This window comes from Lissotriton vulgaris, chromosome 7 (genome assembly GCF_964263255.1).
Source record: "Lissotriton vulgaris chromosome 7, aLisVul1.2, whole genome shotgun sequence".
Taxonomy (NCBI): Eukaryota; Metazoa; Chordata; class Amphibia; order Caudata; family Salamandridae; genus Lissotriton; species Lissotriton vulgaris.
Genome location: NC_141695.1, coordinates 334,015,949 through 334,043,686, shown reverse-complemented (window position 1 = coordinate 334,043,686; position 27,738 = coordinate 334,015,949).

The window sequence follows — 27,738 nt, the reverse complement described above, 5'->3', positions numbered from 1 at the left end:
CATTGACACCTCAGGCATAAGAGTGGCTTCACAAGCAGCTAACCATTGGCTATTGCTAATACTCAAGCCTTGTTGGCTCGGTATGACAGGGCTCCCTATGAAGAGTTAGAGAAACATGTGCAATTCTTACCCGATGAGCAAGACTAATGGTAACTGTTCGAGGCATGTGGGCTGCTGAATTCATATCTGTGCATAGATCGCCGCCTAGTGTTGGGTCTGGATGATCGCACATTGTTGTCCTGGAAGAGTCTTCGAAGTATCACGAGATAGGTGGCTCCTCCCCTGGACTACAGTGCGCATGGGCATCGACTCCATCCTCAGATTGTTTTTTTCCGCCATTGGGTTCGGATGCATATTGGTTCACTCAAGTCGGAATCGATATAAAAGTTTCTTAAGGCCAAAAGGCCTTTCGTTTTTTTGTCGGTATTGTCTTGCGATCGGTGCCCAGTTCTGTTCCAGCTCAGTTCCCGAGCCGGACATCCAGGAGAGCCGCGTGCTTTTCGACGCTGAAGGCCCGGTCGACGCCAGAGGCCTTATCGACGACCCATCATGGAACGGAACCCGTTCAAGAGATGTCCTGTGTGCAACTCCAAATATCCCCACGTCGACGTCCACCCGGTGTGCAACAAGTGTCTGTCGCCGGATTATGATGAAGCCAGCTGCATGGCTTGTTCCCGTTTTTGATCCAAGAAGACGCTTCTGCATCGACGCGCTGCGCGCAAGGAAGCCCAGCAGACTGCGTCGGAGCCAGTGGACATCTTCGATGCCGGGGATGATGAAGGAGCGGAGAGGGAGGTTCGAGAGAACCTGTCGGATCCTGCGTCGGAGGTCGACTCCAGCTACGACGCTGATGTTGAGATGCTCGATGCGGAAGACGTCGTCGACGAGGTAGGAGACGACGATGGGGCCTTTGGGGCCATGGAAGATAGCTCAAGCGAGGAGCTAGGCCCACAAACTGACACTGGGGCCGAAACGCTTCATAAGGCTCAGGTAGAGGGCCTTAACCAAGATCTTCCAATAAGTTCTATGGCCCCGCCTTCGGGCTCGGCTTCGGACATGTCTAAGGAGCCGCAAACAGCGAAACCGAAAGTGAAAGCTCCGGTATCGACGCAACCAAAAGCACTTGTGACTACATCGAAACCGAAAGTGCGTATTGCTTTGGTCGGCTCGAAGTCCTCGGACCTGTCGGCACCGACGAAGCAGAAGAGCGTTATCGACCCGAAGAGACCGCTGAAGGGCGTCTAAGACTAGCACGCCGAAGACCGGTCAAGGCAGTCGACCCGAACAAGTCGGCGCCGAAGACAGTCGACACCGACAAAGGTGATCAGAAGGTTCTCGAGCCTCCGCATCGGCCGGACCAGGCCAAGAGCGGTACAACCCCCGAGTCCACGCCTGGTGGTGCCTCAAAGGCTTCCGTCGAGTCGATGCAGCCGTCCACCTCCTTCTCGAAGCAGGTGGCGGACTCCCTGAAGCGCATCAAGGACAAGGCTTCGGCTGTCGGGCCTAAAGATCCTCCACCTTCGAAGCCCGCCGATAAACCCCAAAAGACGTCGGCGCCCATCCACTTCACGCTGCTACCGAAGGTGGTGCCGAAGGCTTTCGTCCCTAAAATGGCTGTCGACGTGCCCAAGAAGGTGTCCACGGTGCCGAAGCCAACAACTGTGGTCCCGGCCACAAAGCATCGACAATCCTCGTTGGAAGAGCAACAGGAACAGTTTATCGATGCCGAGACAGGCAGACTTTCTCTTTATAAATGAAAGATCGCCCCGGAACAGGCAATGGAGTCTTATAAAATAACACTAAAGAAGAAAAAGGATTCTACTACAACACCTGTTCTTGTAGAACCTATATCTCCACGTCGCCATGATGTCTCGCCCACTTATTCAGATGTGGAAACTGGGGATGGTGATAATGACGAATACAGCTATCCTGTGGACACTGATCCAGATGATACAAATGAACCCTGGGCAGATGCTGCTGACCCAGGTGACCCACACACTGCCCCAGACACTCATGTGTATGCTGTGAAAACGTCGCCTACTGAGAATTCAGCAGCGTTTAATGCCCTCATTGAAAGGGCAGCCAAGAATCATGACGTCCAGCTCCATGCTGACCCCATTGAAGTAGACTTTCTTTTCGACACCTTTTCAACCTCTGAGAGGACTGTCAAGACTCTGCCTATGTTGAAGGGTATCTTGAAGCATGCTGGGGAAATATTTAAGGAGCCTACAAGAGCCAGGGTGATAAACCCCAGGATTGAAAAAAAGTACACACTGCACCTGGTGACCCTACTTAAATTAAGGGACAGTTGCTGTTGGACTCTCTTGTTGTTTCTAATGCCCGGAAGAGGGCTAATTCACAAACAACGGGTGATGCTCCTCCCCCAGATAAGGAATCTAAGGTGTTCGAGACATCAGGGAAAAGGGTGGCAGCTCAAGCGGCCAATATCTGGCGCATTTCAAACACTCAGGCACTCTTAGCCATGTATGACAGGGCCCATTACGACACACTCGAGACCCTGTTACAGCACCTGCCAGATGAATATAAGGAGGCTGCTGAGATGCTCATCCAGGAAGGGAAGCTCATATCAAATGCTTCTATCAAATGTGCACTGGACGCAGCAGACACCGCGGCCAGAGCTGTTAACACTAGTGTTATGTTGAGACGACATGCCTGGCTCAGAATCTCCGGGTTCAAGCCAGAGATACAGAACACCATTCTAAATCAGACCGTAAACCCTGATCATCTATTTGGCCCAGAGGTGGACACCACCTTGGAGAAAATCAAGAAAGACACTGAGACTGCAAAGTCTATGGGGGCTCTACAGTCGCAGCAGTTCAGGGTTGGTTCTTTTCGTCGCTCAAGCAATAGAGGTGTTTCCAGAGGCCAGCTGTCCCAGAACACACAGCACTATAAAGGTGGCGCGCAAACCACGTACACCAAGCAAAGTAGAGGTGGTTATCGTGGAAACAGCGCCAAGGGCAGAGGTCGTGGAAACAACAACTCCAGGTCCTCCGCCACTAACAAACAGTGACGCCTTGTCACTGCCACCCGACCATCCAACACCTGTCGGGGGAGACTTCAACAGTTCCTGCCAGTCTGGAAGTCCATCACCACAGACAGGTGGGTCACACAGCTTATCCAGTACGGTTATTGTCTGGAGTTGACATCCACTCCACTCAACATACCCCCAAGACACCGTCCTATATCCACAGAGCATTTGCACTTATTGCCGCAGGAGGTACTCGTCATGCTGCAAAAAGGAGCAATCAAGCTCGTGCCTGTGGAGGAAAGGAGCACAGGAGTTTACTCACTGTACTTCTTAATACCGAAAAAGGACGGGTCCCTCAGACCCCTCAATCAGTACATTCTGTCAGGGCACTTTCACATGCTCACACTGCAGCAAGTCCTGCCGTTGCTCAGTCAAGGAGATTTTCTCGCAACATTAGATCTGAAGGATGTGTATTTTCATATTCCACTGCACCCGTCACACAGAATATACCTCAGGTTCACCATCTAAAATCAACATTACCAGTTCAGGGTCCTACCTTTCGGAGTCACCATGGCACCCAGAGTGTTTACAAAGTGCCTAACGACAGTGGCGGCACACTTACGGAGACAGAACATTCACGTCTACCCTTATCTGGACGACTGGCTAATCCAGGCAAAGTCGGCCCAGCAGTGTGCCGCCCACATGTCCCACACCATTCACTTTCTTCACGATCTGGGATTCTCACTGAATTACCCAAAGTCCCACCTGCAACCCGCCCACATACGGCAGTATCTGGGTGCGACGATAAACACTCTGGCAGCCAAAGCACAGCCAAATTCAATGAGGATCAGCAGCATTCACTCGCTGATACAGAAATTCAGACCTCAACACTCACTTTAGGCACGAGTGTTCATGCAGTTGATAGGCATGATGGCCTCCTGCATCTTCATAGTCCCGCACGCGAGGCTACATATGCGTCCGCTTCAGGAGTGCTTAGCACATCAGTGGAATCAGGCTCACGGACAGTTGAAAGACCTAGTGTTGGTAACCGGTCGTGCATACAACTCTCTGCATTGGTGGAATCCACAAAACCTTTGCAAGGGTCGACCGTTCCAGGAGCCTGTGCCACAGATCATTCTGACGACGGACGCATCTCTCCAGGGTTGGGGAGCTCATGTACTCCACTACACTGTGCAGGGACTATGGACAACGCAGCAGAAGAAGATGCACATCAATGTTCTAGAACTGATGGCTAACTTCATGGCGATGAAGGCATTCAAAGTACATCTGTGCAACAAGGTCGTGTTGATCCGGACGGACAACATGACGGCCATGTACTACATCCAAAAGCAGGGAGGTACACACTCTCCACAGTTGTCTCCTCTGGCTCAAAGCATGTGGAAGTGGGCCATTCAAAGGAATATCTTCCTCATGGCGGAACACCTCGCGGGCAAGGACAATCAGATGGCGGACCTGCTCAGCAGGTACAGCCACCAAATGCACGAGTGGGAGATACATCCATCAGTATTCCACCCGTACTTCCAAAGGTGGGGTCATCCAGAGATAGACCTGTTCGCCACAAAGGAAAATGCCAAATGCCGAAGCTTTGCCGCCAGGTTTCCACACCCACAGTCGCAGGGCAATGCGATATGGATGAACTGGTCAGGCAAATTTGCGTACGCTTTTCCCCCAGCACCTCTAATACCGCTGGTGGCACGCAAGCTAAAGCAACACTCGATGACTCTCATCCTGGTTGCTCCGACGTGGGCACGCCAACTATGGTACACCACGTTTCTGGAGCTATCCGTGGTACCGCATCAAAGGCTGCGCCTCACACCCAGGCTTTTGACGCAGAGCCATGGTGACATTCAGCATCCAGATCCGCAACAGCTCAACCTGGCGATCTGGCTCCTGAGGTCTTAGAATTTGGCTACCTCAACTTACCTCCTGACTGTATGGACATAATCAGGGAGGCAAGGAAGCCCACCACCAGAGCATGCTATGCGGCGAAATGGAAGTGGTTAGTCATTTATTGTGCAGACCACAACATCAACCCGCTTGACGTATCTATTCAAAACATCATTTGTTATCTTTTACATCTATACAAATGTGATCTGGCCTATGCTTCCATTCGTATACATTTATCCGCAATGGCGGCTTATCTCCAAAACAGGCAGCATCTCTCCCTTTTCAGAGTGCCTGCCATCAAAGCCTTTCTGGAAGGACTCAAACGAGTCATTCCTCCACGGACCCCACCAGCTCCCGAATGGAACCTAAATGTGGTCCTCACGAGACTGATGGGTCCACCTTTCGAGCCACTGCATTCATGCGAGATGCAGTTCTTGACATGGAAAGTGGCTTTCCTGATAGCGATTACGTCGCTAAGACGAGTTAGTGAACTCCAGGCACTAACTATCCAAGAGCCATTCATACAGATTCATTCCAACAGGGTGGTGCTTCACACTAACTCTAAGTTCCTTCCTAAGGTGGTTTCACAGTTCCATATCAACCAGACTATAGAACTACCTGTGTTCTTCCAAAATCCCGAGTCAGTTGCAGAGAGAATGCACCACACGCTTGACGTCAAGAGAGCCTTGATGTACTACATTGATAGGACCAAAGATTTTCGGAAGACGAAACAACGGCAACCCCATTTCCAAGGCTGGTATAGCCAGGTGGATCGTTAAGTGTATTCAGATCTGCTATCAGAAAGCCAAGCGCACTCTAATGATTCCCCCGCGGGCCCACTCCACCTGGAAGTTGGGGGCCTCCATGGCTTTCCTTGGGAATATTCCTTTAGAAGACATATTTAGAGCAGCCACATGGTCTACCACACACACGTTTACGAAACACTACTGTGTAGATGTGCACTCCAAACAGCAGGCAGTTGTAGGGCAGGCTTTTCTAAAAACACTTTTCCAAACTGCTGCAGCCGGCGTTAATGGAGGGCCTGCTATGTATTCTATGCACAGATATGAATTTAGCAGCCCACATGCCTCGAACCGAATATGCTACTTACCAGTATGCATCTGTTCTTGGCATGTAGGGCTGCTGACATTCATATCGCCCGCCCTCCTCCCCGGCGCCTGTAGCGGCTGCAGCACTCACAAATACTTCTAGCATGGTCATCATTTACAAAGTTTCACTCCATCTTTGCCACAATGGCTAAAAAAAACAATCTGAGGATGGAGTCGATGCCCATGCGCACTGTAGTCCAGGGGAGGAGCCACCTATCTCGTGATACTTCGAATACTCTTCCAGGACAACAATGTGCGATCATCCGGACCCAACACTAGGCGGCGATCTATGCACAGATATGAATGTCAGCAGCCCTACATGCCAAGAACAGATGCATACTGGTAAGTAGCATATTCAACCTTATTCAAGAGGGTAAGCTTATTACAAATACCTCCATCAGGTGTGCCCTAGATGTGGCAGACACAGCAGTCTGTACAATCTGATAGAGACTCGTTGGTGATAGTCCTTACTTAAGAATATCCCCAGGCTTCAGGCTGTATCCGGAAAGTTTTCTGCTTAGCAGTACCTCTGCGAGCCAGTAGGTGGCGTCCTGCGACCCGTGTCCGTCACTGGCATCGTAGGCTCCACCCATGCGTGCTCTCAGTTCTTTCTTTTTCCACGGCGAAAGCGAAGATCCGGATTGAGCACGTACCTTGGTCATTTTTTGACCACTTTTATTTAGACTTTTTTGTCTCCTTTCTTGTCTCCTGGTACATGTAGGGATGCCCGGCTTGAAGTCTTGTGGGTCGTGCCACCGTAATATGTCAGTGACGGGCCCCCATGATGTCGGCCTCTACTGCCTCGAACAGGACCATGCTCCTGGAATTGTCTGGACTGCTGTGACAAGGCCCCGAAGGCATTGCGGGAGCGGCACTGGAGGTTTTCTGGAGGTCCGGCACTCTTCTCACTGCCGCTCTGGGTCTAGGGGCTGTTTTCGGGACCGCCGCCGCTCCTCAGACTCTTAAGTCTTCACCTTCAGATTCCGGTAAACGATGCCATAAGAAGAACTCAAGAAGCGTATTCACTCTCCGACGTGCCCCTCGGCGCCACCCGGAGGTGGACATGGGGGACAGTGGTGTTCTTACTCGCACAACGGCTTTCCTGGTAGCTATCACCTCTGCCAGGAGAGTGAGTGAGCTCCAGGCTCTTTCTTCCAAACCTCCTTTCCTTTCTGTTCATCCGGACAAGGTGGTTCTCCGGACCCGTCCTTCTTTCTTACCAAAGTTTTTCACGCCTTCCGCATAGGCAGACCATCAATTTGCCCACCTACTTTCCGCCTCTTTCATGGGAAGAGGAGAAGATCCACCGTCTGGACCCAAAACGTGCGCTCACATTCCATCTGCAGGGTACACAGCAGTTCGGGGTGGATGATCAACTCTTTGTTGGCTACGTGGGTGCCAAAAAAGGTCGGGCCGTGCACAAACGGACCATCTCCCGGTGGGTTGTTCTGTGCATCAAAGCATGTTACTCCTTGGCCAAGAAGAAGCCTCCTGTGGGGCTGCGTGCCCATTCAACCAGGGCAACAGCAGCCACTACTGCCTTGGGACGCGATGTCTCCCTGCAGGATATTTGTCAGGCAGATGCTATGTGGGACTCGCACACGTTTACCAAGCACTACTGCCTTGACAGTCTGGTCCAGAGAGACGGCTTCTGTGACTTTCTGGTGTAACCCTGTTCGCAGACCCACCACTTGGGTTGGTATTGCTGGGGTATCTATTCTAAGGTAAAGAATCTAACACTAACGTGTCTCTTTCAGATGCACAAGTTACTTACTTGTGTAACGATATATCTGTAAGAGACATTAGTTAGTGATTCCTTACCGCCCGCCCATCCTCCCCGTTCTGCGAGCTGCTTACTAGGGTTAAGGTCATCTCTCTTTTAGGGCCCTAGTTTTATGCACCACTTGTCAGTCTCTTGCATGGCTCTGCGTTTCGGCGCGGAATAGTTGTGTACAGAACTGATGTCAGCGCGCATGTGTCGCGACTAAGTGCTCTGTGATGTCATCTAGGCGCCTACGACGCCAGTGACGGGCGCGGAGCCGCAGGACACCACCTCCTGGCGTGCAGAGGTACTGCTAAGCAGAAAACTTTCCGGATCCAGCCTGATGCCTGGGGATATTCTAAGGTAAGGAATCTATCACTAACTAATGTCTCTTACAGATATATCGTTACACAAGTAAGTAACTTGTGCATTAACACCTGTGTACTCTTACGGAGGCATGCTTGGTTGAGAATTTCAGGTTTCAACCCTGAGGTACAAACCTCCATCCTCAACCAACACTTTGATAGGGAACATCTCTTTGGACCAGCAGTTGACACCTCGCTGGAAAAAATGAAAAAAGATACAGAGGTCGCAAAGTCCATGAGGGCTTTGCAGTCACCCACCAATAGAGGTTCCTTTTGCCTCTCCTTTTTAATTTTTATATATAACTTTATCATTGCAATAACAATACATAGTCACTTTTGGCTTGTTCATTAAAAGGATAAAAAAAAGACCACAATGGCTCCTACAAATGCCATGAATTTCCATATGTAAAAGTATTCCAACCTGCGTACCAAATGGACTATGCAGCTGGCAATATCACAATATAAATAGAAGCAGTAGCATTGGGTCAGGAAACCTGTACATACAATACATTCAGATGTCAAATCTTGTAAATACAGCATAATAACTTGCACGCATATCGAGACATGAATCTCAAATGTGAACTACCCAATTTAGGGCCCTCTAACCCACTCCAGGTGGTAGAACTCAATCTGGTTGTTGCATGGTTGGGCCAGCATTCAACTCTAGGAGGTAGCTTTTTAAAGGGCCACGAATATCTTTTGGCTGAGAGGTCGGAGGCAGCATGTTAGCAAATAGCTCACTATTCGTGTTACAGTATTCAATACTGTGCAACCATAATTTGACCCTGGGAGAGGACCTTTGCCCCCAAACAAGTGCAATCTCTTTTTTTTGCCAATAGCGAAATTGCTGTGAACCGACACACCCCCGTAGGAAATCCAGCCACATACCACATTAGTGCAACCTTCGGTAAAGGCTGTTCGTCCATGCCAATCATCTTCTCAATTTCTTTACAAACCGCACGCCAGTAAGTCCCAATTTGACACAATTCCAGACCAATTGTGAAAAGTCAGCATGGGGTGCCCTACATTTAAGGCGTATGTGTGATATTTGTGTACAGCAAAATTCCCAGTGCGATTCCTAGAGCGGGTGTCCTAGGTCGTGCTCCCATGCTTCTCTAATTTTGGCATCTCTACTGAGGACCAGGATCATAACGCCCTGTACATTTTAAAGATTTAAGTGTTCACCTGCAGAGTTGCCAACAACAGAAGCTTAAGGCCCATGTCCCAAGCAGGACGCTACGCTCTTCCAGCAAAGCCCTTCTCTCCGTTCCCAGAGTCCGAACAGTTAGAAACGGAGACAGAGCTTTCAGTAAAACTGCCCCAGAAGCATGGAACTCCCTCCCCATTCAGTTGAGGTTAGAACCCGATCACATGAAATTTCGAAAACAACTAAAAACCTGGCTCTTTTAGCCAGCTGAGCCTTCCTAACTCCTGCATCAGTTGGTCATAAGGATTCTGCCACCTACCAGCGCTCTGAGACCTTCGGGTGATTTATGCGCGATATAAATGAAATAAAATGGAAATGGACAACAGAGTAAGAGGTGCAGGCTCTAAGGGGAACCCAGGAATAACTGCTCGCACTGCAATGCGGATCCTGATAAAAATAAAGTGGTCCATTAATGTTGCCTTACTAAACTTCCCCTCGTCGGTACTGGAGAAAACGTGTCGCTCTGCGAAAAGGCCCCCACTTGTCGTTATGGCATATTTACTGGGGGTGCGTTGCACTAATTTCTCGTGCATAATGGGGATCCATATGTTGTTCAACAAAGGGATACCAGGTGAGTACAGTGCGGCTGCCTTGGTGACTTTCTGCAGCTTCCCCAAAGCCCAACTGGTAAAAGAAACAGTTTGAATATCCTGTGGGTCCCTGGGGTATCCCAGTGGCAATACTGTGTTTAAGGTGGCAGGCAAAACCAAGTCTGCCTGGCATAGGGGATCCGTGCATCAGGGTGGTCCCAGGAGCGCACGTAGTTTCACTGCATTAAAAGTAATAAATCTGTAAATTAGAGGCTCTGAATCGCCCTCTTGCGTATGGAAGAGTCATAGCATCCCTGCAGACCCTTGTGTTCCAGCCCCCCCCCCTCAAAACCGAATGAGGTGAGAGCGTAATTTAAAAAGAAACTATTCAGGACGGGTATGTTGTGAAATAAGTATAGGAACTTGGGTAGTACGATCATTTTTATTAGCACGACTGGGAAGTCGCATCTACCTGATCTTAATGTTTGAGCATTGCAGGGCCGTAATTCAATGAAAGAATCTGTTCTGCATCTTTGTGAATGTGGATACCAAGTACTTTGTGGAGTCCTCGCACCACTTTAGGGGAAGTTCACATTCATATCTCGCGGTGCCTGAGGTTAGAGGGAAAATTCTGACTTACCCCAATAGATACCCAGGCCTGAGAAACCACTGTATCAAATAATCTCCTGTATCAGAGGCTCTAGGTTATCACAGGGGGTCCTCACATATAGAATGATATCATCTTCATAGAGGGATATGAGCAGGGGACCAGTCTAGGATTGAAGGCCTCTGTGCAGATGTCGTTTCCTGAAACTGTTGAACCGGAGGATCCATAACTAAAATAAAAAGAAGCGGGCACCCCTGCCTGGTACCCCGGGATAGGCTGAAAGAATGAGAAATCATGCAATCGGGCACAAGGAGAGGAGTAGAGCAGCGCTGTGAGATTTATGTAGCCTCTCTGCATGCCCATCCTCTTCATCACCTCAAGGCAGAAGGGCCATTCCAGGGAATCGAAGGCTTTTTCGGTCTCTAAGAGAATTGCTGCTGCTGGTAATTCAGGTGAAATCCTGTGGATTACTGTGACCAGCGTTCTCAGATTAAGGGCAGTCGATTTGTGTGGGACAAAACCTGTTAGAGCTGGGGAGATAATGCGCTCCAGCAATAGGGCTAACCGTAGCGCTATCATCTTGACCAGAATTTTGTAGTCAAGGTTTAAAAGGGCAAAAGGTCTACATGATCCACAAACAAGCGGATCTTTCCCAGGCTCAAGTAGCTGTATTATTACAGCCTCCAATAGGGTAGAGGTGGGAGTTGCTGTCTCTCTAAAACCTCACTGTAAACTTCTAAAAGATGAGGTGCCAGCGGGTCTTTATTTGCCTAATAGAAATCCTCGGTAAAGCCATCTAGGCCGGGGGCTGTGGAGCCGTTCACAGCATCTATGGTTCTAGTTATTTCCTCCGCCAGGAAATCCTGCATGAACAGTTCCATATAAACCATGGCAAACTCATCGAAGAAGCTCCCCAGTTTCTTTGTATATGTATAACTTATTATAGTAGTCAAGAAACTCTTCTCCAATATCTGGGGTACTTGTGAGATTTTGGCCCGTAGAGGACCGGATTTCAGAAATGCATGGTGTAGGGCTTATCCCTTTTCCCAGAAACGTTTCGCTTTTTATTCCTAATTTAGGATGTCCCCCATTGTAATAAAAGGGTATAGGCCTTGTGTAGTGGAGAAAGCCCTGTGTAATGTCAAACTAATGTTAAGGTGCAGGTGCTTTTTTCCCCTAACATGGCTGCCACTGACCCCTGCTACTGCAGCGCGGTCTTCATGGGCGCATTCTAGTAGCCAGGAGCTGGCTAGAACCCTCAGACAATGTATCTATACTAGCCTGCCAGCCTGCCCATCGCTAGAATGGTGTAACCTCCTAGAACCTTCTGGAACAGGTGAGGTGACACCAACTGCCACTACCAACTGTCAACTGGCACAATATAAGGAAAGGGAGGGAAACTTTCCTGTCAGATTGAGGGAACACTGACCTGGGGAGAACCTACGCAGGAGTTCTAGTCAGTGGGGAGTGACAGGGCCTAGGTGCTGCCTAACAAGTGTTGAGGGATCTTGAACTTGCCCCCTGATCTGGCCCGGCGGAAGGGGAACCCAGGGACCACTTGAAGGGAACTGACTGAGGAGATTTGGTATCAGCCAACAACTCAAACCCCCCCCTCCCACCCCCCTTCAAGGAACCCAGAGACTGCCATTTACAAGGGCGCAAGAAACATTAAGCGCCAAGAAGAAACCAAACCACCACAGGACTATTGAGAAATCAACCAGGTATTGGCGCTGTGACGCCACCTGGGACCCCTTTTGCTGGTTTGCCACTGTTGTGTGGCCTGTCCTGTTGGTCCTGCTGATCTGATTCCAACTTAAATGAACGATCTGCTGGCTAAGCGCCCCTATTCCCTAGCGCTAGCATCCTGGACTACCTGTCCTGCCGGTGCTGTCTGAACTGTCTTATCTATGGGAAGGGCCCCTGCGAAGCGCTGTACCAGAGAAGCGCTATCTCCAGGACTGCCATATTCCCTTCCCCTACAACTGACACCAGAAATCCATTACCAGCGCTGTGAATGGGTCGCACTGTGTACCTGATCCCTGAAACCCACTACCAGCGCTGTGACTGCGAAGCGTTGCGAAACTGTGAGCTCTGCTGCTGCTTGGGGACCCTTGAGGTACTGTGAAGCGCTGTACATCCAGCATCTGTCATTAATTTCAAGCGCTGCATCAGCGAGGCGCTGTGGACCCAGGACCTGAATTTGCTACCTGGCGCTGTGTCAGAAAGCGCCCTGTGCCCAAGATCATTGCCGCTAGTGTGAGCGCTGAGGCTGTGGAGAGCACTGTGAGAAAGAGCGCTGTTATGCCCCAGAACACCTCAGCCAGTGCGAGCGCTGTGGAAGTGTAGAGTGCTATGAGGAGAAACTGTAGTTGGACCCTGTTGGCCCTGATCAGGCCCATAAAAGCATCTGAACTGGGCCTGGTCCCATTTAAGAACTAACCCCCGGTTAGGGGTCTATTATGGGCCTGGTGATTCTTGACACTGAGAAGGGTTACCAAGTTAAGGGGCTGCTGGGCCACTAAGGTTAACCCCGGCCTGGGAGTAAAGTTAAGTGCTCATTTTGGCCTTATACCGGGTTAGTGCTGGCTAATGCAATGGTTATCTTGGATGCCAGGTTTATTCTTGATGCAATATCTCCTTGCTGTAATGTTTATTCCTGATGAATTGGTTATTGATGCTACAGTGATTAATAACTTGCTCCCTTTGCTCACATAATGAAATGTTGACCCCCAGTCAAATGCAAAGGTTATCCTGGCCTAATGAAATGTGGGTTTTTGCATAATGACATGTTGCCTGATCTTTAAGGAAGTGTTTTCTACTCCCGCCTGATGCCAGGGTCTCTGAAACACCTACATTTATATAATGAAATGTGTCTGCATAGGGAATGGTTATGTGCCAAGTGCAATGTTCCTTAAGTACAACTCCAGGAAATGTTTAATGCTGGGTAATGTAACGTTTTAACCTTTATTGAAATAAGTTATTGATAATGAGAATATGAATGGCTCTGCATGAAATGTTGTTCTCACCTGCGAACAGGATACTTCCTAATGAAAGGTCCCTATTAGATTAAGGGGGTGTTTACCCTGGTATTGGACTGTTTTAGAGGCGCCAAGGCCCATAGTTTATAGGCCTCAATTCATAAAAGGTTAACCCCTGATTAGAGGATGTAATAGAATGCCTACAGTACCAGGATGAAGAGTATTAGCGAGGGCTAGGCCCAAACCCAGGGATTATCCTTATTTCGCCTAGTGTCCTGCTCAGCCTAGGCCTTATGCATGGTTTACCTGTTAATACCCCTTCGATGCTGGTGACGGAACCATTCCGTCATCAGTCACGGTTGGGCTGTGCTGATGACGGAATGGTTCCGTCACGACCACACCCATTTTCATAGGGGCCCAGCACAGGAGGAAAATATCTCTAGCAGCGATGCGGTTAAATGTTTACTTCTGCTCAGAGAAGTGGTTACTTCCTGGATGAAATGTTGGTGCATAACTAATGAAAAGTTCTACTTCAACTATGGAACTGCTTAATGCTCACTCCTGCTGGGAGTGATTCTTAAAATGGTTAATCCTGCACAAGGGGATGTTTATCCTTAATGAAATGTTTTCTCCCCTTTAGTGCCGCATTACTGGAAGCCTACAGTTATTTATTTACATGTTCTTTGCTGTGGAACGCTCACCCTTGTTTGGTGAGAAGTGGGTAATATGCCTACAGAACTAATAAGAGGCAATGTCATTTGGTTGCCTTTTTGATGTATTCCTTACAGGTGCTGATAAGAAGCAAGGCTGAGGTCAGGCCTGTGGTTATCTATTACTTAACATTTAATATTTAATATGTATCCAATATTTAATATTTATTCCTCTAACTATTTATTTCAGAGTGTTGGAACATATGTATTCTGAAGGAAACCTAATAAGTTATTGATATTGCAATTCTTGATTACCCTGATCCTGCTCTATATAAAAGTTACTTGCTTTTTATACAAGCTTATTGGAGTGGCATCAGTCATTGCGTGCCCAATTTTACTGTCTCAGTGGATGCATGTGCTGTATGGTCGCTTTACACATAAGCTTTCGGATGCCTACCCGCTCGTGCCATGCTACCCTCGGGGAGCTGGTGACCCCAGTTCCAACATATTGGTGTCGAGCGGTGGGATCCAGGACCTGTGACCATGCAGCACCCTCCAGTGGGACAGGGTGCACTGCAATTAGGCTACACGCCTATTGTGTGTGCAAGCCTAAGTAATTGACCCCTCCACTGTCTAGCCTGTAGAGTGTATCAAGATCTGTTAGACCTAATCCTGTCACCCACGTCCTGGTATCTTTTCCCAGATTTATCTGAGTCCCCACCTGGCACAATGGAGTTTTGTCAGGGCATGGGGGTGCCTGTTGGGCAGAGAACCGGGAAGAAGGAACTCCGTACCGCTTTGAGGGCATGGGTAGGAGCCCACCCAGAGGGGAGAGGGGATGGGGAACAGGAGGGGCAGGTCACACCCAGGGAGGCGGGCGCATCAGAAGACCCTGGCCTACTCAACATTGTTGTGTCTGACAATGTGCTACCTGGAAGATGTTCTGGGGCAGGGAGTAGAGTATCTGGGGGGTGTGCGTCGTCGAAGATGCTAGAGCAAGAGAGGGAGAGTGAGAGCCTTGTAATGGATGAAAGGAAGCTGGCGCACAGGCTTCAGCTAAAAGAGTTAGAGCTGAAAGCCTTGGAATTATATGTGCCAGGTACTTCTAATGGTGGCAGCGTACCCGAGGTTCGGAGTTTAGACCAGTCACAGAGTGTAGGACCTGGACTGGGGTTTTAGGTTCAGGGGTTGCCTGGAGGGTGGGGTACCGGTAATTAAGGACCCTACCGGTGTGACTCCCAGGGGTACGTCTCTGGGTAGGAGGGTGCGGAACTCTGGAAGGTGGTGCGGAGGGAGGAAGGACTCTCCTCTGGCATCAGTCCAGCCACAGGGTGCAGATCCCGGGTTGGGTGGCCAGGTTCAGGGGTTGCGTGACCTGGCGGGAGGGATCTCTGTACTCGGAGTCCCCCCAGTGGTGACTCTCAGGGGTACTACTCCAGTTGAGAGGGTGCAGAACTCTGAGAGGGGGTGCAGGGAGAGGGAGAACTCGCCCCCTGTCACCAGATCAACCCAAGGGTTTAGACTCTGGGTTGAGAAGGAGAGTGGTCCAAGGGTACCACGGTCCTGGGGCTACTGCCCCCCACTCTGAGAGAAAGCATGGGCCAGAGGCTTCTGGATTGCCTAGAGGTCAGTCCTGGCCGCATCCCACTAGGGAATACCAGTGGGGTGGTTTGATTAGTGAAGAACTGGCGGATGCTATTGAAGTAACGGGCCTGCGTCTACCTTTTTCCGCCCCATGCAGGGAAGCCCATCAAGGTGATGATCGGTCTACCCTGGCTTTTGGCTGGGGGGGGAGACGTGTAGGACTTGGCCCTTTTCCCAGAAAATTTTCGCTTTTTATTCCTAATTTAGGATGTCCCCCATTGTAATAACAGGGTATAGGCCTTGTGTAGTGGAGAAAGCCCTGTGTAATGTCAAACTAATGTTAAGGTGCAGGTGCTTTCTTCCCCTAACATGGCTGCCACTGACCTCTGCTACTGCAGCGCGGTCTTTGTGGGCGCATTCTAGTAGCCAGGAGCTGGCTAGAACCCTCAGACAATGTATCTATACTAGCCTGCCAGCCTGCCCATCGCTAGAATGGTGGAACCTCCTGGAACCTTCTGGAACAGGTGAGGTGACACCAACTGCCACTACCAACTGTCAACTGGCACTATATAAGGAAATGGAGGGAAACTTTCCTGTAAGATTGAGGGAACACTGATCTGGGGGAGAACCTACGCAGGAGTTCTAGGCAGTGGGGCCTAGACAGGGACCTATGGCACTGGGAGTGACAGGGCCTAGGTGCTGCCTACCAAGTGTTGAGGGATCCTGAACTTGCCCCCTGATCTGGCCCGGCGGAAGGGGAACCCAGGGACCACTTGAAGGGAACTGACTGAGGAGATTTGGTATCAGCCAACAACTCAAACCCCCCCCCTCCCAACCCCCTTCAAGGAACCCAGAGACTGCCATTTACAAGGGCGCAAGAAACATTAAGCGCCAAGAAGAAACCAAACCACCACAGGACTATTGAGAAATCAACCAGGTATTGGCGCTGTGACGCCACCTGGGACCCCTTTTGCTGGTTTGCCACTGTTGTGTGGCCTGTCCTGTTGGTCCTGCTGATCTGATTCCAACTTAAATGAACTGTCTGCTGGCTAAGCGCCCCTATTCCCTAGCGCTAGCATCCTGGACTACCTGTCCTGCCGGTGCTGTCCGAACTATCTTATCTATGGGAAGGGCCCCTGCGAAGCGCTGTACCAGAGAAGCGCTATCTCTAGGACTGCCATATTCCCTTCCCCTACAACTTGACACCAGAAATCCATTACCAGCGCTGTGAATGGGTCGCACTTGGTACCTGATTCCTGAAACCCACTACCAGCGCTGTGACTGCGAAGCGTTGTGAACCTGTGAGCTCTGCTGCTGCCTGGGGACCCTTGAGGTACTGTGAAGCGCTGTACATCCAGCATCTGTCATTAATTTCAAGCGCTGCATCAGCGAGGCGCTGTGGGCCCAGGACCTGAATTTGCTGCCTGGTGCTGTGTCAGAAAGCGCCCTGTGCCGAAGATCATTGCCGCTAGTGTGAGCGCTGAGGATATGTAGAGAGCACTGTGAGGAAGAGCGCTGTTATGTCCCAGAACACCTCAGCCAGTACGAGCGCTGTGGAAGTGTAGAGTGCTATGAGGAGAAACTGTAGTTGGGCCCCTGTTGGCCCTGATCCGGCCCATAAAAGCATCTGAACTGGGCCTGGTCCCATTTAAGAATGAACCCCCGGTTAGGGGTCTATTATGGGCCTGGTGATTCTTGCCACTGAGAAGGGTTAACAAGTTAAGGGGCTGCTGGGCCACTAAGGTTAACCCCGGCCTGGGAGTAAAGTTAAGTGCTCATTTTGGCCTTATACCGGGTTAGTGCTGGCTAATGCAATGGTTATCTTTGATGCCAGGTTTATTCTTGATGCAATATCTCCTTGCTGTAATGTTTATTCCTGATGAATTGGTTATTGATGCTACAGTGATTAATAACTTGCTCCCCATGCTCACATAATGAAATGTTGACCCCCAGTCAAATGCAAAGGTTATCCTGGCCTAATGAAATGTGGGTTTTTGCATAATGACATGTTGCCGGATCTTTAAGGAAGTGTTTTCTACTCCCGCCTGATGCCAGGGTCTCTGAAACACCTACATTTATATAATGAAATGTGTCTGCATAGGGAAGGGTTATATGCCAAGTGCAATGTTCCTTAAGTACAACTCCAGGAAATGTTTAATACTGGGTAATGTAACGTTTTAACCTTTATTGAAATAAGTTATTGATAATGAGAATATGAATGGCTCTACATAAAATGTTGTTCTCACCTGCGAACAGGATACTTCCTAATGAAAGGTCCCTACTAGATTAAGGGGGTGTTTACCCTGGTATTGGACTGTTTTAGAGGCCCCAAGGCCCACAGTTTATAGGCCTCAATTCATAGAAGGTTAACCCCTGATTAGAGGATGTAATAGAATGCCTCCAGTACCAGGATGAAGAGTATTACCGAGGGCTAGGCCCAAACCCACGGATTATCCCTATTTTGCCTAGTGTCCTGCTCAGCCTAGGCCTTATGCATGGTTTACCTGTTAATAACCCCTTCGATGCTGGTGACTGAACCATTCCGTCATCAGTCACGGTTGGGCTGTGCTGATGACGGAATGGTTCCGTCACGACCACACCCATTTTAATAGGGGCCCAGCACAGGGGGAAAATATCTCTAGCAGCGATGCGGTTAAATGTTTACTTCTGCTCAGAGAAGTGGTTACTTCCTGGATGAAATGTTGGTGCATAACTAATGAAAAGTTCTACTTCAACTATGGAACTGCTTAATGCTCACTCCTGCTAGGAGTGATTCTTAAAATGGTTAATCCTGCACAAGGGGATGTTTATCCTTAATGAAATGTTTTCTCCCCTTTCGTGCCGCATTACTGGAAGCCTACAGTTATTTATTTACATGTTCTTTGCTGTGGAACGCTCACCCTTGTTTGGTGAGAAGTGGGTAATAGGCCTACAGAATTAATAAGAGGCAATGTCATTTGGTTGCCTTTGTGATGTATTCCTTACAGGTGCTGATAAGAAGCAAGGCTGAGGTCAGGCCTGTGGTTATCTATTACTTAACATTTAATATTTATTATGTATCCAATATTTAATATTTATTCCTCTAAGTATTTAATACAGAGTGTTGGAACATATGTATTCTGAAGGAAACCTAATAGGTTATTGATATTGCAATTCTTGATTACCCTGATCCTGCTCTATATAAAAGTTACTTGCTTTTTATACAAGCTTATTGGAGTGGCGTCAGTCATTGCGTGCCCAATTTTACTGTCTCAGTGGATGCATGTGCTGTATGGTCGCTTTACACATAAGCTTTCGGATGCCTACCCGCTCGTGCCATGCTACCCTCGGGGAGCTGGTGACCCCAGTTCCAACACATGGTCTCCCATTGGAAGACTTCAACAGGCGAGATAGTGGTCTGCCAGGTCTGTCCCCTTCACCATACTGCCAGACCAGCCCATGTTTAGTTAAGAAATGGGTTTCCCTCTCTGTGGCCTCCCTAAATTCTGCTAAAAGAGAAAGATGTTGACTAGGTCGGGCAGGGTTATGGTTGGCTATCTGTTAGTCATCTACCGTCGTTAATTGCTGCTCAACATGGGCTATTGTGGCCCTGAGGTCTCTCAACACACCTGAATCCTTGCAGATACACACCACATGTAAATAAGCCTTAAATGCTTCCTAGAGGACTGTCCAGGAGTTTACAGAGCCAATAATGAGAGTGAAGTACTCTATTGCGTCACGCAGCTCTGCCCTCATCCAGAAGGGCCCTTCCCGGGAATCTCCACTCCCTCTCACAACCATCAGACCTGGGGGATCCTCACCCCATAACCACCTGGGAGTGATCCGAATATGTTTTCGGCAGTGTTTGAGAGGATCTATGCCAAGTAGTTAGACCGGGGAGACTAACCAGTAGTCCAGTCTGGTCCATGTGTTGAATTGGGCAGAATAATGGGAGTACCCAGGGTCCGCCGGATGGTGTAATCTCCAAATGTTTGCCAAGTGCAATGTTCCTTAAGTACAACTCCAGGAAATGTTTAATACTGGGTAATGTAACGTTCTAACCTTTATTGAAATAAGTTATTTCTAATGAGAATATGAATGGCTCTACATGAAATGTTGTTCTCACCTGCGAACATGATACTTCCTAATGAAAGGTCTTTACTAGATTAAGGGGGTGTTTACCCTGGTATTGGACTGTTTTAGAGGCCCCAAGGCCCACAGTTTATAGGCCTCAATTCATAAAAGGTTAACCCCTGATTAAAGGATGTAATAGAATGCCTACAGTACCAGGATGAAGAGTACTAGTGAGGGCTAGGCCCACACCCATGGATTATCCCTATTTTGCCTAGTGTCCTGCTCAGCCTAGGCCTTATGCACGGTTTACCTGTTAATAACCCCATCGATGCTGGTGACTGAACCATTCCGTCATCAGTCACGGTTGGGCTGTGCTGATGACGGAATGGTTCCGTCACGACCACACCCATTTTCATAGGGGCCCAGCACAGGAGGAAAATATCTCTAGCAGCGATGCGGTTAAATGTTTACTTCTGCTCAGAGAAGTGGTTACTTCCTGGATGAAATGTTGGTGCATAACTAATGAAAAGTTCTACTTCAACTATGGAACTGCTTAATGCTCACTCCTGCCGGGAGTGATTCTTAAAATGGTTAATCCTGCACAAGGGGATGTTTATCCTTAATGAAATGTTTTCTCCCCTTTAGTGCCGCATTACTGGAAGCCTACAGTTATTTATTTACACGTTCTTTGCTGTGGAACGCTCACCCTTGTTTGGTGAGAAGTGGGTAATAGGCCTACAGAATTAATAAGAGGCAATGTCATTTGGTTGCCTTTGTGATGTATTCCGTACAGGTGCTGATAAGAAGCAAGGCTGAGGTCAGGCCTGTGGTTATCTATTACTTAACATTTAATATTTAATATGTATCCAATATTTAATATTTATTCGTCTAAGTATTTATTACAGAGTGTTGGAACATATGTATTCTGAAGGAAACCTAATAGGTTATTGATATTACAATTCTTGATTACCCTGATCCTGCTCTATATAAAAGTTACTTGCTTTTTATACAAGCTTATTGGAGTGGCGTCGGTCATTGCGTTCCCAATTTTACTGTCTCAGTGGATGCATGTACTGTATGGTCGCTTTACACATAAGCTTTCGGATGCCTACCCGCTCGTGCCATGCTACCCTCGGGGAGCTGGTGACCCCAGTTCCAACACATGGTCTACCATTGGAAGACTTCAACAGGCGAGATAGTGTTCTGCCAGGTCTGTCCCCTTCACCATACTGCCAGACCAGCCCATGTTTAGTTAAGAAAAGGGTTTCCCTCTCTGTGGCCTCCCTAAATTCTGCTAAAAGAGAAAGATGTTGACTAGGTCGGGCAGGGTTATGGTTGGCTATCTGTTAGTCATCTACCGTCGTTAATTGCTGCTCAACATGGGCTATTGTGGCCCTGAGGTCTATCAACACACCTGAATCCTTGCAGATACACACCACATGTAAATAAGCCTTAAATGCTTCCTAGAGGACTGTCCAGGAGTTTACAGAGCCAATAATGAGAGTGAAGTACTCTATTGCGTCATGCAGCTCTGCCCTCATCCAGAAGGGCCCTTCCCGCTAATCTCCACTCCCTCTCACAACCTTCAGACCTGGGGGATCCTCACCCCATAACCACCTGGAAGTGATCAGAATATGTTTTCGGCAGTGTTTGAGAGGATCTATGCCAAATAGTTAGACCGGGGAGACTAACCAGTAGTCCAGTCTGGTCCATGTGTTGAATCGGGCAGAATAATGGGAGTACCCAGGGTCCGCCGGATGGTGTAATCTCCAAATGTCCGCCAAGGGAGCGCACAAATTTAGGAATGCCCGGTGTGCCAGTGGTTTGGAATCTGCGGAGCTAGATGAGCTGTCAAACGTTGGAGGTCACGAAAAAACTCCGGATTTTCCACATTGGAGGCATAAACATTCACAAATGCTACTCTGACCTGTTAGTAGCCTGACACCATTGTGTAGTGCCAGTCAGTGTCATTACGTACGATGTGTTGCTGGAAGGGGAGACGCTTGTGTATTCATATCGTAGTGCCACGGGCATAAGAGCTATAATTCGCGAAATGTCAGTGGGGGCCACAGCTAGATGCAAAAGAAGTGGCTTTAGTTTTGGGCAAGTGGGTTTCTTGAAGGAATGCAATGTCTATTCCGTGTCTTTGCATGTAGTATCAGGCATACTTACCTTTTCGAGCATTTACACCTCTAGCGTTCCATGTGATGAGACAGGTCGGCATAATTAGATAAGTCATCCAAGCCTGTCATTTGTAATGAAAAACAATATCAGATGTTATATGTCACAGCAAACCATATAAAATAGACAGTTGAGTACGCTACAAAGGCAACTGCTACAGTAAGTAATGAGATCAACCCGTCCCACCTCTCCCAGCGCACCCCATTGCAGGAAAATTCCCAGTGAAATAGGCAACTGTAGCCTGCAAACAAAGCAACAAATTAAATAGTGTATAAATCTGGTACATTACCACCATGTTACGTAGTGAACATGTTACACACATGTGGGGTGACAGTGCCATGCCAGGGAACCAACTTTACAATAGCTGTTGTGTTTAGGACATTATGTCTGTCCCACTTCAAGGAGAAATCAAACCCTTTAAACCAAAATAGTCTGGTGTGCAATCCAGACTCATTCAGTTGTAGAACAGTTTGGCAATGGCCACCGAACTGCTATAAGGAGGAGAGTTACATAGAGCGTCTTTGGGTTTTTGATTACTAGAGATCCTATAGTCCCTGCAAAACTCCTGCACAGCCGCCGGGGAGTTAAAGATTTGTGTTCTGCCCTTGATGTGCACTCGGAGCCGAGCTGGGAACAGCATGCCATACCTTAGACCCAGATTCCGAAGAGTCGCCTTGACGCCATTATATTTACACCTCGCCCGTTGAACCATTGCAGTAAAATCTGGAAATAAGGCCAGAGCAGAGCCCTGCCATGTGATAGCACTGGGCTCTCTCGCCAGCCGAAGCGCAGTATCCCTGTCTCGGAAATTGAGGAGACAAGCAATTATTGGTCTAAGGGGCAGCCTGAGCTAGGGCAGGGCCAAGCCGCCTTTCATGTGAATCCATATTGGCACCCAAACTCTCGAAGCGTTTATCCAGGGAGTCAAATAGGTTGTCTGGAGCACTAAAGCCAGCCCTCAACTCATACATTAATATGGCCGAATCCGATGAAAGGCCTCCTGTAGAAGGCGCGCCCAGCACAGCCTCCGCCATGGTAGTTTCTGAGCCTGCTGATTTTCCAGTGGGTTTGGTGAATTCCAGCAATCGCTTTTTAGGGTCTTTACGGCCCATGCCACCCTGCAGGGGCCTCAAACCAGCAGCGTATGGCACGAATCCTCACACATTTCAGGGGCAGGGGACATGCCTGCTCAGGACAGGACTTGGGAAGCAAGATCTCCAGCTGCCACACCGTCCGAGTGATCTAAGGATTGTCAAGACACCGCCAGGGAGCTCCAAATCGTGCGTTAATTGCAGGAGGGATAACTGGGCACCACTTAGAGCTGCTGGAGTTGGAGGCTGCGGTGAGCTGTATACTTTCTGCTGGCAATGAGGCAATCAATGGTAACGCTGTAAGTGTGCCATTGGGTGTGGAGCTCACTGTTGTAGTCCCTCTGCTCCATCGCCCAGGAGCTGCACGCTGATGGGGCGCGACCGGGCCCCCAACCCCGTTGAACCCCTTCCGCAAACATGTTAGCAGGCGAATGACTGCCTCCCAGGCTCTCCCGTAGTCCCTATTACTGCAGGGCCTCCAGGAGCGAAACGGGAGGCACTCGCACTCCAGGAGAGTTACCAGGAGTGCAATAGTGGAGCTGGGAGTGGGGGGTATCCCGCCCACCTCGCAATCCAGGGCTCCTGGCACCGTCCGGCTGGATACACCGCACTCCCAACATGGTGCGGATTCACTCCAGGCCAATACTCGTTGCGGTAGCAGGCTCCGCCCACGTAAGTTCTACGACGCTGAACTGGACAATCCGGGCGATTATGGTGGTGGCAAATAGCTTCGCTGGATCACAACCGCTTCCATCACATCGGCGACCGCATTACGGACAGGTTAAGTTGCAGTTGGCTAGGGACAGGACGATCGTTTTGGAATCCCCTGGCGGAGCTTCAGTGCTGCCTGGGCATGTTGGTCAGCTGCTTGGCCATGCCACCTGCCACTCCTTTTATAGGGGTGGTTCTAAAAACATATCCACAGATACTACCTCCTCCTACTACAAGGGTAATTCTCAATCCCCCTCACCAAGAGGTTATTTCAGAGGAGGTTTTAGAGGGAACAATGGTAAGTGAAGAAACAGAGGCAACTCCACACGCTCTTCCCCATCCAACAACAAACAGTGATGTCCATTCCGTACCCCCTGATCATTCCACTCCTGTCGGGGTGACGTCTCTCCCAATTTCTCCCCATCTGAAACTCTATCACCTCAGACAAATGGGTACTGCAAATTATCCAATATGTTTACTGCCTGGAACTTACAGCAAGTTGCCCAAATATCCTTCCAAACCGCATGCAATGTCACTGGAACATCTCTCACTCTTAAAGCAAGAGGTTCTCTTGCTCCTAAAAAAACACAAGCTATAGAAACAGCCCTGTTACAATACCAATGGACCAGAGTATACTCCCTGTACATCTTAATTCCCTAGAAGGTTGGCTCTTTAAGACCTATATGAGACCTCAGACAACTAAATCTCTACAGCCAATCAGAACACTTTCACATGGTTACACTTCAACAGGTTCTCCCGCTCCTTCAGCAAGACAACTTTCTGTCCACTCTGGATCTAAAGGACGCCTATTTCTATATTCCCATTCACCCAGCTCACTGCAAATAACTCTGGTTTATGGTCGATGGCCAACATTATCAATCCCATTCTGAGTAACTACAGCACACAGGGTTTTCACAAAGTGTCTAGCAGTAGTCGCGGCTCATCTAAGACAGCAGCATATTCACGTCTCCCCCTACCTAGGCGACTGGCTAATAAAAGCTATTTCGCAACAGAGCTGCCTACTCCACACTCGAAGAACAGTCTTACTGCTTCATGACCTTGGGTTCACTGTAAACTTCACCAAGTCTCATCTCCAGCCATCCAACACACAAGTGTATCTAGGAGCCACAATAGACACTCAAAGCTCTAGCGTATCCCAACCCAGTCAGAATTTGCAACATGCAGACTCTAATATCAAAGTTTCAGCCTCAACACTCCTTATCAGCTTGAGTGTTCTTGCAACTGCTAGGGATGATGGCATCTTGCATTTTAATCATTCCTTACACAAGACTCAAAATGCCTCTCCTACAGGAATGCTTAGCTTGACAGTGGAACCAGACTCAAAGTCAGTTATCAGATCTAGTGTTGGTGGGTGGTCACACCCATCGCTCTCTGCAGTGGTGGAACATACAAAATTTTTCCAAAGGGCGGCCATTCGTCGACCCGGTTCCACAAATAGTGCGAACGGCAGACGCATCAATCACTGGTTGGGGAGCTCATCTTCATAAACATACCATTTAGGGCATGGGGACTCTGCAACAGAAACCACTCCACATAAACCATCTAAACTTCTAGCTTTGAAAGCCTTTGAACTTCATCTTGTAGGCAAAGTTGTCCTAATTCACGCAGACAACATGACAGCAATGTACTACATACAATAACGGGGGGAACGCTCTCCAGCTAGCCCAGAACATCTGGAGATGGGCCACACCTCAAAAAATGTATCTCCTTGCAGAACACCTCACAGGAGTAAATAACCAGATTGCAGATCTGCTCATTCGCCAACGATAGCAGATCCACGAGTGGGAACTTCACCCTCAAGTTCTCCTCCCAGTCTTCCAAATGTGGGGCGAGATAGACATGTTCGTCACCCATATAAACGCCAAGTGGCCAATCTTTTGCATCCAGGTATCCACACCCATTGTCCTAAGCCAATGCTCTATGGATGAACTGGTCAAGGATATTTGCTTATGCTTTTCTGCCTCTCCCACTCATTCCATGAGTGGTTCGGAAGCTCAGACAACAGTCCTTGACACTAATCCTAGTTGCTCCCACATGAGCCCGTCAAACCCTGGTTCACAACCCTGTTGGAGCTATCGGTAGTTCCTCACCAAAAATTACACCTTACTCCAATCCTCTCACTCTGTGGAGAGATAAGTTATCCAGATCCCAGTCATCTCAACCTTCCAATCTGGCACCTGAAATCCTAGAGTTTGGTTATATTAATCTTCTGCCAGACTGCATGAATATTATCAAAGAGGCTGGATGTCCTACAACAAGAGCATGCTATGCAGCAAAGTGGAAAAGGTTTGTCATTTACTGTAACAATAAAATAAAGCCGTTAGATGCTTCAATTCAAAACATAATTTGCTAACTACTACCTCTACAGCGTTCCAGTTTAGCGTACACATCTATACGCTCACATCTTGCTGCAATAGATGCATATCTTCAAAACAGACATTTGTCTCTTTTTAGAGTGCCTGCTATTAAAGCATTTGCGGAAGGACTTAAGAGTCATTCCACCCAGACTTCCACCTGCTCCAGTGTGGAATCTCAACATTGTTCTTACAAGACTCACGGGTCCCCCTTTTGAGCCATTGCACAAATGTGAACTACAATTTCTCACATGGAAGGTAGCCTTCCTCATAGCCATCGCATCTCTGAGGAGAGTAGGTGACCTTCAGGCACTAACCATAGAAGAGACATTTGTACAAATACACCAAAACAGAGTGGTCTAAGGACTGACTCCAAATATTTACCTAAAGTAATTTCTGCCTTTCATATCAACCAATCTGTTGAATGGCCTGGGTTCTTTCCTCAACCAGATTCAGTGTCAGAACGTGCTCTTCACACCTTAGATGTCAAAAAAGCATTACTTTACTGTATAGAAAGGACAAAACCTTTCAGAAATACCAAGCAACTTTTTGTTGCTTTTGCTCCACCACATAAAGGCAATCCAATATCAAAATTATTACATGGTGGATAGATAAGTGCATTCAGATATGCTACATCAAAGCTAAACCAACATTGACAATTCCCCCTATAGCGCATTCTACACGCAAACTGGGGTCCTCTATGGCATGGTGATGTTAGTTATGTTAGATCTGTCGGCGGCTTTCGACATCGTCCCCCATGAGGATCTCCTCACTAGATTACATGACATCGGTCTAGGGGGGACGGTGCTCAATTGGTTTTGTTCCTTCTTAGCCAACCGCCGACAGACGGTCTGGGCCTCACCTGGATCTGCCGAAATGCCGCCATTGGGAGTTGGAGTTCCTCAGGGCTCAGTACTGAGCCCTACTCTATTTAACATCCTCATGTCCCCTCTGGCGACATTGGCGGAGTCCTATGGGGCCCGGATCGTCTCATATGCTGATGACACCCAGCTTCTTTTCACCTGCCGCAAGAGCGAAGATTTCGATGGGGAAAGTATCCGTGAGTGCCTTGGGGCTGTTTTCAACTGTTTCCAACTGAACAGCCTCAAGTGCAACTCGGATAAATCCGAGATACTTTTCTTCGGATGCCCATCGGAACCGGATTGGCATGGTTGGTGGCCTGCCGACATGTTCCCCCCAGCTCAGTCATCTAAATGGGCTAAGAACCTGGGAATTAAAATTGACAACGAGCTCACGCTCAAATCCCAGGTGGCTACTCTCACAGGGACGTGCTTCGGTATCCTCAGGATGCTTCGAAAGTTCTTTCCTCTACTTTCTGAGGAACATCGGAGGATAACTGTACAGGCACTCATAGGATCCAGATTGGACTATGCTAATGCTTTGTATCTGGGTCTGCCGGAATATCTCTTACAGCCCATGCAGGTGACCCAGAACGCTGCAGCATGAGCGATTTTTGGCCTGCATCGCCGTACCAGTGCCTCTAACTTGCTCCAATACCTTCATTGGCTTCCCAAACGGAAAAGGATAATGTTCAAAGCCATGACTTTAGCCTATAAAGCCCTGCATGCCACTGGTGCAAAATACCTTCAGAAGAGGCTGGACTTTTACCGGTCA